A 13,926-nucleotide genomic window follows, 5' to 3' on the forward strand; every position below is an offset into this window, starting at 1 on the left:
AGAGAGACAAAGCAAATGACGGGAAACGTGGATAGTCGTCGAAGTTACGTGGACGTGCATCAGGCTGTTCTGTCCACTTGAGTGTGTGTTTGCCACTTTCCAAAGAGAAGCACCTGACGGGCTTAGTCGGTGGAGCTTATGACTCTTGATCTCGGGGTCGTGAGCTAGAGCGCCACATTGGGTGTAGAAATCACTTAAATAAATCTTTAAGAAAAAGAAGAAAATTTCCAAAAATAAAAAGATTTTGGTTTAAAAGAAAAAAGAGAGGGGGGGGGCCCTACGTGGGCACTGTTCTCCTGCCACCCGTCGAGAGCCCTGGCCCCGTGGACATTAGGGGCTGTGCACTGAGAAGGAAGCTAAAATGGTAGGAGGCTGTGAAGGGTGGTGGCGGGGAGCTAACACTTTGCAGAAGGTGGCCTTTCGGGAAGCCTCTGGAGGGCATCAGGAGGAAACGCTAGCTTCAGGGATTTTGGCTTCAGGGCAGGTCCCAAGAAGGGCAGAAAAGGGAGCACAGTCATAGGACAACTTCCTCCCCCTGACACGTCTCCTCCCCCACTGCCCTAGCCCCGCCGGCCCCTCCTGACTTCCAGAGCTCTGAGCAAGGGTCCCTTTGCCAGTGCGGAACCGCAGCCTGTCGTGGGTTCACCGGCCATGTCGCTGAAGGTCTGTCTGTCACTAGCAGGTAAGCCCCCAGGAGGCAGGGACCAGGTCTGCTTTGCCGACGGTCACATGGTTGGCAGAGTGCAGGCACTCCACGCTTCAGGGAGAATGGGGTGCGAATGAGTGGACGAAGAATTACAAGTCCTCAGAAGGGTTCTGGGGGCCTAGGGGACCAGACGTGTCCCAGACGCTAGGGCCCATTCCCAAAGGGAGCCATCTGCCAAAATGCCAACCAGTGCAGTTGGCTGGGGGAGCTATAGGGGAGAGCCCCTCTCCAAGGGTGCTGTGCCCAGATACAGGGAGGAGCTGGTCCTGTCTCTGTGACCTGGTCACTTGGGGCCCTTCTCAGTTGTCACAGAGGGGCTGCATGGAGGAGGGTGACAGTCCCCATCTGGGCTGCATCAGGAGATGGGGCCAGAGGCCACGGAGAGGAGGGGAGGTGTGGTTGTTCCGGACACTTTCTGGGCCTAGACGGATATCAGGCAGGCCCGAGTCTCAGCAGGGACCGAGGGTGGGCTGCGATCTGGGACGATCGCAGGACAGCCTGTGATATGGCACAGGGCTGGGGTGGGGGGGGCGGTGGTCCTGCAGTCTGGCCTCCTAGCAGACCCCACATGGGTCTGAGAAGCTTGGGTCTTCCTGGTCACTGTGATGCAACCACCCTGTACCCTGGGAGCACCACCGAGTCACGGGTGGCTTGGAGGGATCTGGGTCATCTGACAATGGCAAGTCCCCATCAGGTGACAGCAGCCCCAGCCTGTGTCATGAGCTGCCCAAGAACCACCTGGCCGAGCCCACGCATCCCACAGAACTGGGAGGAAATAGAACACAGTCGTTGTTTCCAGCCACTTAGCTTTGGGACATTTGTTACACGGCAACAGATTGCTGAGACAAGCTTCTACGAAGTGCCAAGCATAGATGTGATCTGAGTTAATGCTTTGTTTAAGCTTGGCCTTAGTTTGTTGCAGTTAGATTTATGAATTATTCCACATGTCCAAAAAAGCACAGAGCATGAGAAAATGTACACGTACAACTTGCTATATTTGCTTGGGTTTCTGTTGTTGCTGTGACAGATACTCGAAGCTCTGTGTGTCCCCCTCCCCAATCTCATCCCCTTTCCTGCCTGTCCTCCTGGCTGCGAGGCTGACCGTCCTTCTGTGCCCTGCTGGATACCTGTGCACTCACAGACGGTCTGCAGTTGTCTGGGTTTGCCTCTGGAGGCGCCTTGCCAGGCGGCGGGCCTTGACATCCCATTTTACAGATGCGGAAATGGGGCTCGGAGAGGTGGACCGAGGATGCCGGGCTGGAGAGGGGCAGGGCTGGCCTCTCTCACCAGGACCCTCCAGCACGGGGTGAGTGGCAGCTGGCTCTTTCTTTCCGAGGGAGCTTTGGTGTGCGTGCATGTGCTCGCGCCGTGCTGCGGGATGTTGGGAACGTGGGCCGTGGGACTGGGGATTGGGGATGGGGCGCCTGGAGTTTATTCCGCGGATGGGAGGGTGGACGGGAGCGGCCCTGGCGAGGCCACGGCCGGGGCCGGGGGCCGGGTACACGGGACTGGTTGTGCCATCCTGTCCCTTTTTAAATCACAATTTTTCCTTTGTATTCATTTCATATATTAAGCGAAATGCAGATAAATGCGTTCTCCTTCACACAGGACACAGTAAGTGTTCTAGATATAAATAAACACTGGCTGGAAACACTCTTGCCAATGTGAGTCTTACAATGATAATTCAGTTTTCTTCAAATGTCTCCACATATATGTTTGAAAATTCCCTAAGTAAAAGTTACAAAAGAAACACAGGCCCTGGGGAGACAGGCCCCAGGAGATGGGGACTAACTAGGTGGCTGCACGGGGGGACGGTCTGTGCTGGGCTGTCTGCCCCACAGGGTCCCTCCCCGAGAGCCCTTGCGGCTCTGAGGTCGTCAGCAGGGCCACAGGGGCTCAACCCCACCCTGGGGGAGGCTGAGACGCCCCCTCTTCACGCCCCAGGCTGGGTCTGGCTCCCTCCTCAACGCTCCTCAAATGCCCAGGGCCCTCCAACCTCCATGACCACACTGTCCCAGCAGTTTTGTGCCCCTGGGGGATGGTGTGAGGGCTTGGCTGGGGGCCGGCAGCAGTGAACGAGTCTCATCCCTGCGTCCTGGTCGGCACGCGAACCTGGGGAGTCGGGAAAGAGCCTCACTTTGCCTTCAGGCAGCAGCCGTAACTTTGGGAGAACCAGACAGATTGGAGCTCACACCCGTGATGAGCTGGCCTGGGTGCCGGGCCCCACGTTAAGCTGCGTGGCCTTCCGAGGCAGACGCCTTGTACAGAGGGAGGGCTGAGGCCGGCAGCGGTGCCTCACTTGCCCCAGGGCTTGGGCTGGAGGTGGCAGGGCCTGGGTTTCCACCCGGCAGTCAGGCGTCCCGCGCCGCCCTCCATGCGCGCTGCGGCCGGAAGTCGGCGCGTGAGCGCAACTGTCCCTGCCCGGGGACCATCGGGGCTGCCCGTCGGGGGAGAGGGCAGAAAGTGGCCACAGGCAAAGCAGCATCTGCCCACAGATGCAGTGTCACGAGATTCAATTTATACGTCACCAAAGTAAAAACCCTCAAGACACACCATTACAGAAATTAACGGACAAGCCACAGACTAGAAGAACTCATTTGCGAATCATGTATCTGAGAAAGGACTGAATACAGAAAGACGCCTTAAGACTCAATAATAAGGAGGCAAGTAACTCAATTAAAAACTTAAGTTTAAGGGGCGCCCGGGTGGCTCAGTTGGTTGAGCCTCTGACTCTTGATTTCAGCTCAGGTCATGATCCCAGGGTCGTGGGATCGAGCCCTGAATTGGGCTCCGCACTGAGCGTGGATCCTGTTTGGGATTCTCTCTCTCTCCTTCTCCCTCTCTCTTTCTCCCTCTGCCCCTCCCCTGCTCATGTTCTCTCTCTCTCTAAAAAAAAAAAAGAAAGACACTTAAATTTAAGTTACAAAATTACATTCAAAACAGATCTGAATAGGGGCGCCTGGGGGGCGCAGTCGGTTAAGCGTCCGACTTCGGCTCAGGTCACGATCTCGCGGTCCGTGAGTTCGAGCCCCGTGTCGGGCTCTGGGCTGATGGCTCGGAGCCTGGAGCCTGCTTCCGATTCTGTGTCTCCCTCTCTCTCTGCCCCTCCCCCGTTCATGCTCTCTCTCTGTCCCAAAAATAAATAAACGTTAAAAAAAAAAAAAAAACAAAACAAACCAGATCTGAATAGACAGGACACCAGAGATGTCCGCAGGGGCAGGGAGCACGAGAGAAACAGAACGCTCAGGGTCCTTAGTCGTCAGGGAAATGCAAATGAATGCCACAGCGAGGTGCCACCTCACATGCATCAGGGTGGCCGTCAGAGTAATAAAGGGACCCAGCACATGTTGGGGAGGCTGTGGGGAGGCTCTGCCATCGCTGCTGGGAATGTAAACTGATGCGGCCACTCTGGAAAGCAGCCGAGAAGAGTCTTTAAAGGCTAAACATACCATGATTCCACCCGGGGCGGGGGGGGGCGGGGGCAGACATTCTGGGTCCTCGCAAAGACTGGTGCACGCATGCTCACGGCGGCTGGATCCACAACCCACAGGTGGAAACAGCCCGGTGACCGTCCAGCGAGGGCATGCGGGCGTTACTGAGCCGTGAGCTTGAGACCTGGAAATGCTCACTTCAGTCGGATTGAAAACTCGCGAGTGTTCGAGTACGCAAGACGGTGAGCACTCAAAGCTGATGGTAACTTTGGGAAGTTACTTTTGGCCAAATATTTCAAAAGAAAAATTTTTTTACTGTTGATTTTTGAGAGACAGAGAGAGACAGAGTGTGAGCAGGGGAGGGGCAGAGAGGGAGGGAGACACAGAATCCAAAGCAGGCTCCGGGCTCCCAGCCGTCAGCACAGAGCCCGATGCGGGGCTCGAACTCACGAACTGTGAGATCATGACCTGAGCCGAAGTCGGGTGTTCAACCGACTGAGCCACCCAGGCGCTCCTAATAGCCAAATATTTCAAATGCAAAATCACAGAAATTATTTTTTAAAAAGCTCCAGAGCCAACGGTGTTTAATGGTAGGTGTGGGTGAGACTTTTCACCAGTGTCCAGGACTCTGGGGTGAGGCCTGGCAAGGCAGGAGATTTGGAAGCACCAACCTGGGCTGGGGTTGGGGTCATGAGTGTGGATAAACAGGGGGAGTCCCTGGCGGGGGCAGGGATGAGATTTGTGGGTAGTGGACAGGTGGGGGGACAGGAAGGGGCGTCCCTGAGGGGTCAAGGGCTGGATATATGGGCAGTGGATAGGGGACAGGAGGAATCAAGGACGGGTCCCCATCCTGTGTCTCCTTCAGCCCGTGGGTGAATTTGCTTTGTTGAATTCATTTCTATTTTGGCAAGTTCAAGCAAACAGCAGATCTTAGAACCATCTTGAAGACAAAAACATTGGTACTTGGTGATCTGTAGTGAGTTGGTTGCTTCTGATCGGCACTCTTGTTCATGTACTAGTATGTTCTAAAACGACAGCAATGCCACTTATGTGAAGTCATGTCTGGGGACCTCACCTGTCCACACCCCGAAGCCCTGTGCCAAAGATCACCCAGCGGTCAGAGGTAAGACCCAATCCAAACCTTTTGCCTTTATTTTACATATTATTGAACAAGTCTGGTTTCTCCAGCTCAGCTTAGAGGGAGTCATTTCCGAGGGGGTCTGGATGGGCCGAGGGAAAGCGAGGGCAGGGAAGGACATGGACCGCAGATGCCGTAGGCAGCAGGGGCGGATGAAGGTTCTGGACCAGAGAAGCACGAGGAACTAGGAAAGCAGACCCAAGGCCCAGAAAGTGTGGCCCCTGGGGACAGCGGAGACACAGTCTTCCATGCTCAACAGGGCCTCAGGGTGTCGCCATTCAACTGTCCAGCCTCGTACCTACCGGTCACCATTTGTCACGGAGAAAAGGATGAAGGTCATTGGCAAACATTTCCCACGTAAAACCATCAGACTACGTGTGAGCACCGTGTCTGACGGGTGCCGTTCAGTTGCCTGAAGCCCTGAGTGACAGATTTCTTCCCAGAGTCCAGATGGGTGAGCTTTCGGCACATTTTGGAACGAGAGGGGAACCGCCGACACTTCAGACCGGGCTCCCCACTGCTCCGCGGTTACTCTGCAGGGCACCCCAAGCTGGAAGCCTTGGGGCTCTTTGTTCAAGCTCCGCCTGGCTTAGCCGCTCCACAGGCGGCTTCAAAGTTAACCTTTCTCAGGGCATCACGGCGGCCCCGTGGAGTGCAGGGCCCGGGCACCTTGCCCAGGGGCCGAGCCAAGCTTTGGTGTCCGTCTTCCCCGAGGCCTTGGGCAGGCACAGCGGCTGACTCGCCACCCTCCACAGTGTAGTCCTGGCCTCCCGTGGGCTTAGGGACAGCGCCGGCAGGGTAGGGCTGGGAGGGAAAAGAGGGTGCTCGCCCAAGGGGGCCCGAGCCGTCCTGCAGGACATCGTTTCCGTGGTCGGCGTGGGGCTTTCCGGGAGGCCCTGCTGCGGGGGGGTGGGGGGCGGCCGGGAGTCTGGCCAGGCAGAGCCCGGGCGTCTCTCCCAGGCAGCTGGTCTCCAGGGGCCCACCCCTCAGTCCCCGGAGGCAGGGGGCCAAGGGGCTCATAGCTCTCAGCCTTGGCACAGGCGCCAGGGGTGGGGCTGGGGGGCCCCAGCTACGCCAAGGATGTCTTCCTCTCAAGTGTCTGATTTCATTCACTCATTCACCAAACGCTCCCCGGGCACCTGCCACCAGGCACCTGCCGGTGCATCATCCCACAGAAATCTGCATCATCCCACAGAAATCTAACTCCTGCCCCCGGTGCCGCTTACAGATTTCCTAGCAGCCTTGTTAAAAGGAGTGGAAACAAGACAGGCAAAGTGCATTCTAGGGGTCTTTTTCGTTTAACCCAATGTCTCCAAAAACGATCGTTTCAACGTGTAATCGGCACGCGGCCTGGCGAGCTGCCGAGGCCGGCCCGCATTTGGCGACCGAGGAGACCCCAGTGCACACCCACCCGATGGACGCCAAGTGCCAGCTCTGGCCGCGGCGCTGAGAACTCTTCCCAGCTTGTGCGGTGGAAGGAAGCGGGCAGCATCTGGGAAACTCATCCCCCGCCGCCCAGCCACTCCACCGAGGGGTCTGTGTCCTGGGACACGCGCACGGGCAGGCAGGCACGGGGCTGTTCGCCCAGCACCCTGGGTCAAACCGCCAACTAGGAACTGCCGTCCGTCAGAAGGATGAACGGACACCCTGGGGCGTGGATAGGCGGTGACCTCATTCGGTGGAAGATCGCACGGCGGCCAAGGGGACGCGACCCAGACCTGGGGGTGTCCGCACGGGAAATACTCAAAGGCACAGCGAGTAGGGAAACGCACAGACGGCGTGATGTCGATTGGAACACTTTGGAAAAAAGACCAAGTGGAAGTCGCACACCCCTGCAACGCAACCCGACTTGCAGGGAGCCTCCGGGGAGCGCTGGACTCCGGGAAGGGGGAGAAAGAGGCGGGAAGGGGGAGGAAGCCAGAGGCGGTCTCAGCTCAACATTTCAGCTCCGAGCAAAGTCAGCAACTGCGGCGAGGGGCTCCTGAGGGTCGTACAAGAGCGCGCGTGAAGGTGTTCTCTGAACGAAAAAATAAAGAATGGCCTCGCGAAGGTCACCTGCCCACCCCGCCGTTCGGTGTCCCCCCCCCAAAGATGGGGTGAGAGTACCTACATCACCCAGCTGATGTGGAGCCAAAGCGTGGCCATTTTTTCACGACCAGCGTCTGGTAAGAATCGCAGCCGTGAATATTTGTGGAGTGCTTAGCGTGTGCCCGGCACTAACGAACCGACCCGATGGCGACGAGGACATTTTACAGATGAGGACACGGAGGGCGGAGAGGTTGCCCAGCGTTGCCGGGGTTTGAGCTCAGCCAGCCAGATTCAGAACTGGCCTTTTCACTCCCTTGTGCCTACTCAGTGCTGATTCGCTCTCCCTTCCCAGACGCGGAAACGACTTTTCAAACCTGCAGGTGGCAAGTCGAGCCCGGTGCTTGGGGCCCCGGCTAATCCCCGGAGAGGCAGGTGGGACTTGCTCTAGCTGCAGATGGCCCTCCCCTGCACGGACAAGCCCGCCTGGGGACCAAAGAGCCACCTGCCGACTTTAGCCCCTGCCCCCGCCCCCCCACCCCCATGCCGCCAGCACACCAAGTTCAAAGGAGTGCACCAAGTTAAGACTGAGGCCATCAGCAGCCCCACCTTTGTCTCCAGCTATAAAAATATTCACCAGGATGGGGGTCTACACGGAAGGGGGTTCTGAGTCCTAGATCCACCTTCAAGGTTCCCCCCCCCCCGCCCCGCCCCCGGGGCCTTGGAGAGCGGCTCACTTGGCTGGAAGGCCTGGCTGCCTCATCTGGGGAGCAAAGGAAGTGCCTGCTCCCCGCAGCATAAAGACAAAACCCGAAGGCTTGGAGGGTCGCTGCTGGGCGGCCACACAACTGGGCAAACAGGTGAACGTCGTCTTCCTCCCGGGGCGCTGCTAACCGACAGCGAGAAGAAAGTGAACTTTCTTTTCAACATTCCATTTAATTCCAGTATCTCATTTAAACTGGACCGAGTCCCACTGAAGTGTGGTTGCCACTTTCTCTGGTACAACCGTCTATCATCTTTTGGTTTAGCCCCCCCCCCCCCCCCCCACACATCAGGGTGTATCTGGCTTCTGATATAAAACAATAAAAACCCAGGTTTAAAAATTCACAAGCAGAGGTCCAGAAAAGTGTCTGGCATCCCGTGGGCACCCAGGAGGTGGTGTTATGTACTGAGAGAAGTTGCATGGTGAGGCAAGTAGAGAGGGCTCTTCCTAAAACTTAGAGAGGTCTGGAGATGGGGCAGGAGACGGGGCCGCTCTTCCCTCCAAGCCCCTCACAGACGCCCCCGCGAGGCTCCCAGTGGCAGCCCCCTTACCTCTAGGAGAAGAGATCAGCGGCCGTCTTGCGTCTCAGGCTGGGGACGGTAGCTTGTGTTTCTGGGATGGCCATCTGGGCTGTGGCTGCTGTCCCCTGCTGGCCTGGCCCTTGCCCGACTCTGCCCATTTGGACTAAATGCCTGGCCTTTGCAGAGAAGGGAAATTATCTCTAAGCTCAGGCCTTCCAATGGCCCCCGTGACTTTCGGAAGCTTACTCCGTGCGATTAATCCCTGGCTCATATCCCCAGTTCCCGGCCTTGAGGACAGAGGAATGGACAGACTGGAGATAGAATCCACGTGGCGAAGGGAGTCAAAACCACGACGGTGGCGGGGGGGGGGGGGGTTGGGGAAGAGGTGGAGGAGGTCACTATTTCTGAAAAGCTCTCCTGGGAAGGAGGCCCTGGGGGCTGCTGCCAGGGTCAGAAGGGGATTGCGGGACACAGCTTATGTGTAACAGAAGGGGAAATTTCTGGCAAATCGGAACGGGGCGATGAATTGCCTCGAGACCCAGTGAGTCCCCAAGTCCGGGTGTGCCTGGCACTCTGTCACCACACTGGGGCGGGTCTCCCCTCGTGAGGGAAAGCAGAAGAGGCGGGGTGCTCCAAGGACGCCCGCGTGAGGTGCGGACAGGCAGTGCCGGGGCGAGAGGGCAAGGCTGATCCTGACCTGGGGGCTTCGACCTGTCACAGGCCAGGGCAGAGAGCAGATGAGCACAAGGACACGCTGTGGGCGGAGCCACGGGACTTCACACGTGGCCAAGGGCTGTGTCTGGTAATAAGACAGGCCTGGCCGAGAGCAGGGATTTCCAGTAAGCTGGTAAGAAGCGAGTCAGCCGTGGCCAAGGACAAGCCAAGGACGCTTGCTCAGGCCTGCGAGGCCCACCTGCGTCCAGTCGCCATGCCACTTCTGGGAAGGCAGCAAGCAGATGGGCCTCTTTTCCCAGCAGGCTCCCCAGGCCACCACTTAGCTTCGGAGACTCCGGAGCAGGAATGAGGGCGCGTTCCTGGAATGAAAGCCTCTGTGGACCCCAGGAGGCCGAGGCAGCGGAGAGGCCCGGGGGGTACTGGCGTGCTGGGCCGTCCAGGGCCCAGACCCCACCGCCACGCCGAAAAGCAGCTGGAACCAGAGGCAGATGGGGCTGGAGAGGGGCGGACGTGGGTCTCCTGCTCCCCGTGGGAAGTCTCGGTGTCTGAGGACCCGTGACTCAGGCCCTGAGGCTGTGCCCTGGTCACTGCTGTGGGACACCTTTGTGACTCTCCCTTCCTAGAGTTTCTTTAGGGGCCCCGCAATTCCAGTGCTTCAGCAAATGCTGTGCTGGGGTGTGCCAGTCCGCGGGTGTAGACGTTGCTGATGGCTGAGCTCGGCCTCTGCTCATCTCACCCGCCCCCCTCCCTTGGCCACTTCAGGCGCATTCGTCACGACAGAACCGATCTAGGGGACAGGAGCTGAGGCACGGTTGAACCCAAGGTCCCCGGGGTAAGCGAGGGAGCCCCAAGGCACCTCTGAAGCGGGAGGGAAACGGCCACGGGGCCATTTTCCAGGCCGGTCCAGCCTTCTGCAGTTCTGTTGACTCCACGAGTGTCAGCACCAGCCTGGCTCAGCCGCTCTCCCGCCCCTGCTCCAGCAGACGGGACGCAGGTGAAGCGGCTGCCACACAGAGCAGGAAAGGCCTGGAGGACCGTCCTACCTGCCTTCAGTCCCCTCAGCCCTCGCATCCTCAGCTGGGATCTCAGTCCCTGTCCCAGGGCCCGGCCGGCGGCAGCAGCAGCAGCAGAGGCCTGGCCAACCCCGTCTCCACTCGTACCTGGTGACCGTGTACTTCCTGCCACAGGCGCACCGCAGGAAGGAGGCCCTGCGTTTGGGGCTTTCGTATCCTGTATCCTGTCAGAGCCTGGGTGGCTGGGTGGCCAGGCCTGTCAAGGGCAGGGTGGGGCAGGTCCCCAGCAAAGGCCCTGTGGCCACGGACTGGGGAGGTTTTTGCCTTCCCTGGGGCTGGAAGTTCCTGCTTCAGGAAAGCTAAGTGTGTCACCAGGAAAACAGTTCCCTGGCCCTGGGAGGGGCGGGGGGCTGGCGGATCCGTCCCTCTGAGGGTGGAGGTGAGCCGTGATGTGCCTGTCAGCCTGTGGCGCTCCTTCCCCAGTGACTCAGCAAACCAGAGTGGCGGCCCAAGCGTCTGGGGTGCCGGGGAGGTCTGGCCCCAGCTGACGGCTCCGGTGGAGCGGGGACGATACATGACAAGATTTATTCAGCTCCAGGCTTAGCCAGTGACCCTCGATCTCCCACCCAAATTAACCCACGCACAGTGAGACAGAGAGCCAGGCTCTGCGGGGGGGAGCTCGTCAGGGGTCATTTCCAGGCCTCCTCCCTGCGGCGTGTTTCCGGGGGCCTGGACCCGGCCCCGGGCCCCCCGGGGGGGGGGGGGGTCCAGCGAGCGGGCCCACCTCCGGCCACCCCCGGGGGGTGGCAGGTGAGGCGGTCAGGGAGGCCCCAGGGAGCCTCTTGGTCGTCAGCACAGACGGAACTTGCACAGAATAACGTTTCCCTATTCTGAGTCTCTGGAACGTTCCTCTCCTGCCCCCCACCCCACGGAGCCTGTGCAGGCAGCACCCCGACTTCCTCCCTGAGGCCTCAGGGATGCGAATGGAAACTGCAATACTAGGCAGTCAGCTGAACCCTGGCCCCCAGGCCCAAGCCCCATGCCTGCGAGTTCCCACACCCACTGCCGGCCTCCTCCCACACCTGTGCCTGCTCCTCTGCGCCCACCCCATCGCCCCCACCCACACTGCTGGGGCGGGTCCCTCCCTGCCATCCTGGCCCTGGCTTGGTCCTGCCTCCCTGACTGCTCAGGTGGGCACCCCCCAGGGACGTGGCTCTGCACCTCGGCTTCCAGCTTCCCCAGAGCGATGGCTCTTGCCTATGAACTCAGCCCCTTCCTGGCCGCAGAAGGGGGCCTGCAGCCCTGCCTGCGTGCGGCCCGTGTGCACGGTGGGCTGCTTGGGAGAAACATCCGGGAAGGGAGCCAAGGGACCCCTTGCTGAAAATGCGGAAATGCGCAGGTAGGTCCTAACTTCCTTTGGGTCCTGGGCTTCTCCCCATCTGCCTTGCTGTACCGGTCCCACAACCAAAACACCCTCCTCCCCTCTTGTCTGCTTCCAGCCTCCCCACTGTCCTGGGATCAGCCCTGCCTCGGTTTCCCTCTGCCTAGCTGTGAGCAGTGGCACAGAGTGTGGCTGCGTTGGCAGGTGCACCAGCCCACCTGGATAGCTGCACTTGAGCCCATAATTATGACGAAGAACACCACCATCCCTCCCGGATAATCCTGTAAAGCCTGGATGAACAGTGCCTTTCTCCCAGGGCTCCAGCCGGCACAGAGCCGGCTCATAAAGGCGCCCCAGGTCTCCAGGACTGTCGAGGAGCCCTTCTGAAAACTACCTCTTAGCACAGACGTAATTTAGCAGAGAGCTTGACCACGGGGCAGCCATTTTATCAGCAGGATCTGCAAATGACTTTGGGCTCCTCAGAAGGCAGGTGCTGAGTAAATTCCAGGCATTATGGGTGATTAAGAGAACAATTCCACTCTGGAAAGATTAGGTCTGAACTTCGGGACAGGACAAGGAGGGAGGCCGGGATGGCGGAGGCAGGCGGCCACAGGAGGGGTCTTCCTTTAAGTCCTGCAGAGGTACATGTCCTACGTAGGCTGGGAGAAACCCAGCCGAGGTCCTCACATCAGTAACTGCTGCTCCCTGTTTGCCTGGGCCAGGCATTCAAGCGGAATCTCAAGCTTCCGCTACTCCAGGACCGAAGGAGCCGGATGCGGTGTCTCGGGGCGGGGGGTGGTTCTGACCCTGAGTCACGGTTGTGTGAAGCGGTCCGGGGATCACTGGGGCATTTGAGCTGTGCACACGTGGACGGTTCTGCTTCCTGACATTTTCTTCCCGTTAACAAACGGACTCCCGTGTTTTTAATTTGCTTCCCCTTGATGACATTCGTGGAGCACATTTTCATACGCTCGCTGGCTGTGTGGGTATCTTCTTTTGGGAAGCGCCTGATCAGCCGGGCTGTCTATTTTTAAAGACTGATCTGTAGTTTTTTTAATATATTTGGGTAGACACATTGGAGTTTTTGGTTGGGTAACTGTATCATAAATCTCTTCTTCTGCCCTGTGGCCTCCCTTTTCACAACCCTGATTATGTCTTTTAAATGAACAAAAGCTCTTGATCTCAACAGAGTACAACGGATTGTTTCTTTATAGGTCCTGTTGAAAAATCTTTGCTGAGCCCATGTCATGAATACATTCTTCAGTTACCTTCTGGAAGCTGTATCGTTTTAGACATAAACCAATAATCCACGAGATGCCACCACAAACCACCAAAATGTCTGAAATTAAAGACTGCCAACACCAAGGTTGAATTTAGGAGACGAGTGTAAGTGAGCAACGTTAACGGTTCGGAAATAAACTGTTTACATAGTCCAGCAAATATGAATTACACTCTTATAAAGGGGTTTCATGGCACATCTCTTTTAATAAATTTAAATCTAAGACTTGAGAATTCAAAGATCCAGAGTTCTGACATTTAGAGAGAGGTAGTTAGAAGGATATCAGCAAATGGTGAGAGTTCAGATGACTTTTAGTTTGTACCTTTTTTTGTCTGAACTTATCTGCAGTAGGTCCCTGTGGGTATGTCTTAATACATGGGGGCCAGGGCAGGGCTCTGGGGAGCCACATGAGTCTCACTATAAAGGCACCTCCTGGAAAGGAGCAGCACAGGACAGACTGGAGCCCAAACTTTGAAAATTAAAGACGCAGGGCATCTGGGTGGCTCAGTCGGTTAAGCGTCCGGCTTTGGCTCAGGTCATGATCTCAAGGTTTGTGGGTTCGAGCCCCGCGTCAGGCTCTGTGCTGACAGCTCGGAGCCTGGAACCTGCTTCCGATTCTGTCTCCCTCTCTGCCATTCCCTGCTCACGCTGTCTCTCAAAAATAAATAGACATTACAAAACAATTTAAAGACGTGTAGGACACCTCAGAAGGCAGAGGGAGTGTTAAGACATTGACCTTGCTCTATCCTCCTGGGTCTAGGGCTATGAGCTTGTTCAAAAGCTATCAGTCTGTTTTTTTTTTTTTTTCAACGTTTGTTTATTTTTGGGATAGAGAGAGACAGAGCATGAACGGGGGAGGGGCAGAGAGAGAGGGAGACACAGAATCGGAAACAGGCTCCAGGCTCTGAGCCATCAGCCCAGAGCCTGACACGGGGCTCGAACTCACGGACCGCGAGATCGTGACCTGGCTGAAGTTGGACGCTTAACCGACTGC

The sequence above is a fragment of the Herpailurus yagouaroundi genome, unplaced genomic scaffold, assembly GCF_014898765.1.
Source record: "Herpailurus yagouaroundi ecotype Mexico unplaced genomic scaffold, PumYag 190, whole genome shotgun sequence".
Lineage (NCBI taxonomy): Eukaryota > Metazoa > Chordata > Mammalia > Carnivora > Felidae > Herpailurus > Herpailurus yagouaroundi.